This window comes from Mandrillus leucophaeus, unplaced genomic scaffold, assembly GCF_000951045.1.
Source record: "Mandrillus leucophaeus isolate KB7577 unplaced genomic scaffold, Mleu.le_1.0 Scaffold28, whole genome shotgun sequence".
NCBI lineage: Eukaryota > Metazoa > Chordata > Mammalia > Primates > Cercopithecidae > Mandrillus > Mandrillus leucophaeus.
The window spans coordinates 3,853,441-3,856,376 of NW_012102920.1; the positions used below are offsets into that span (position 1 = coordinate 3,853,441).

At 44.2% G+C, this 2,936-nt stretch overlaps 1 pseudogene; it reads left to right on the forward strand.

Moving 5' to 3' along the window:
• Window positions 1-2,500, forward strand: part of LOC105543339 — a 41,208-nt pseudogene extending 38,708 nt beyond the window's left edge.
• The last annotated feature ends 436 nt before the right edge of the window (window positions 2,501-2,936 follow it).

Below are 2,936 nucleotides of genomic sequence, written 5' to 3' on the forward strand. Positions count from 1 at the left end.
GACGGGGTTTCACCGTGTTAGCCAGGATGGTCTCGATCTCCTGACCTCGTGATCCGCCCGTCTCGGCCTCCCAAAGTGCTGGGCTTACAGGCTTGAGCCACCGCGCCCAGCCTTCTGGGGTCCTTTTTTAATGGGGGATCTTTAAGGGTCACTCCAAGCTTTTCTATGCTAATTGGTGTATTTAACTTTTCCTTATTTTAGAGTCCATTTTGTTAATGTGTATTTTTACTAGGAAATCATCCATTTTCTCTTGGTTTCCAGTTTAATTAAATAAGTGTCTCCTTTTTTTTTTTTTTTTTTTGAGACGAGTTTTGCTCTGTCTCACATGCTGGAATGCAGTGGCACAGTGGAGATCTCTGCTGACTGCAGCCTCCGTCTCTTGTGTTCAAGCAGTTTGGCCTCAGCCTCTTGAGTAACTGGGATTACAGGCCTGCGCCACCATGCCCAGCTGATTATTGTTTTTAGTAGAGACTGGGTTTCGCCATGGTGGCCATGCTGTTCTCATACTCCTGACCTCAGCTGATCTGCTGGCCTCAGCCTCCCAAAGAACTTTGATTACAGGCATGAGCCACCATGCCTGGCCAGTATGTTCCTCTTATTTGACTTCTAATTTATCTCTTTCTGGTTTTCAACAGAATTCTTAATCCTATGTATTTCTGCTATTTGTTTCCTTCAATAATATTTTAAAAATATACTTCTTAGTTTATCTTGTTTTCAATTGAGGGAATTGTTATATTCAACAATTTCTCATGACCCAGTGACAAGCTTTAATTATTTTAAAATAATTCATGCTTAACACGAGACTTTTTTCAGGACCCAGCTGTCAGTGGTAGTGTTACTGAGCAGAGTTTCTTGGCTCTCCAGTAATAGAAGTTGACATGAGGCTGAGCAAGGTTCCCAGGCAAAGCTTTTATTTAGGTGTTTTGTTTAGCTTGGTTAAATTCATTTCACAAAGCTTTTATTTTTGTGTTTTATATTCAAACACAAAGGCAGCAGCAGAAGAGAGAGAATTCTCTGTCTGGCTCCCTGAAGAGAGTCAGGAGAGTGTTTCTAAGGTCTGGCCCGATTGCTCAGGCTGGAGTGCTCTGGCACCATCTCGGCTCACTGCATCCTCCTGGGCTCAAGCCATCCTCCCACTTCAGCCTCCCGATTAGCTGGGACTACAGGTATATACAAACGTGCTTGGCTAATTTTTGTATCTTTTTTTTTGTAGAGATGGGTTTTGCCATGTTGCCCAGGCTGGCCTCAGACCCCTACCAAAGTGCTGGGATTACAGGCATGAGCCACCATGCCCAGCCCAGTGTGTTCTTATTAAATTTCAGTAATTAGTCGTGCCATTTGCCTTTTGTTCAACACTGAGATTTCATTTTTCTTTCCTAATTATCTCATACATGGACTTTGGCTCCATTACACTATCATTCCTTGATCTACAAATTGCAAGTGATTCTTGCAGATTATCTAAGAAATAATTACGTTTTGCTTTTGGAAAAACCACATTATTAACTTTACTACTGTTAGATACCACAACTGCTGTGACTTTAAGGTTTTTGCTGGACAGTGTCTTAGACAATTTGCTAAGGGTGGACATTGGGTGAATGGCTTGAGGGAACATGCGTTAAATACTCGAGACACCCAGAAAGCTGCTGTGTCCCCGCAAGAGAGAGCATATGAGACTGCAGGCCACTGGGGTTGAATGCCTTGGAAAGGGCAGCATGCAGGAGCGCATGGTGTGTAGAGGTCACGGTCAGTCCTGTGGTCCTTGTACTAAGGCCAGTGGGAACCCACTGTAAAAGTTAAATGAGAGGCTGACATGATGAACCTTCGGTTTGAAAAAGAGAATTTTGCCATTATGAAGTTGAGATCACCAGTCGTGGGCAGGTGGATTGTGCTCTTTCTGGTGGGTTGCACTGAGGAGAGCAAGCATCGGGCTGCGGTGTTTCCGCTGGGAACGCAGGGTCTGCATCTGCTAGGGAGGAAACACGGGGCAGACCCAGCTTGGAGTTATCTGCCAAAGTTGTGAAACTGAGGGACAGCTCAGGAACATTCCAGAAAAAGGAAAACCCAATCCAAATGGAAAGAGACCTTTTCTCCCAGTTGGGGCAGGCAGTGAAGTGAAATGGGTCTGTGGATTGGATTGTCAGGTAGAGACCCTGTATTTCCTGATATGGGAGTTATTTGGTGGTTAGCTGGGAGGCTGTCTTTGCTTTGGTAAAATACACTGGAGTGTTTTGTGTGGAGCTGCTGTAACTGCTGAGGAATCTAAGAGAAGGGATAAGTTACACTTTACGCTGCTATTGCAAGATTCCTAGAAGTATGAAATTACTGTACAGTGAATTCTAAACAGCCACAGTAATACCATGTCAGTAAAGCAGAGACGACATCAAACTTCACTGTAGAGGCCAAACCCAATCCAAATTCAGGTCAGTGGAAGCTGTGTACCAAGCACCCTGGTGAGAGTCTGGATGCTGTATCAGTATTGCGACTGAAATATCAGTATTGAGGGTGTCACGTGAGTCTTAGGAGTGTCATAGCAGTGTTGAGGGTGTCATATCTGTATTGTGTGCATCATATCAGTACTGCAGGTGTCCCATCAGTCTTATGAGTGTCATATCAGCCTTACAGGTGTCATGTCACTATTACGGGCATCATATGAGTCTTAGGAGTGTCTTGACTCTTGCAGGCTTCACATCAGTCTTCTGGGTGTCACAGCAGTCCTACAGGTGTCATCTGCATTGTGAACATCACATCAGTCTTATGGGTGTCACAGCAGTCTTGTGGCTGTCATGTCAGTATTGCGATATGCTGTGATATGTTATACCAGTATGACACCTCTTCTGAAGACACCTTCACAGACATACCCACACATAGTGCTTTAACAGCTCTCTGTGTATCCCTTAATCTAGTAAAGTTGACACTAAGATTAACCACCACAGTAT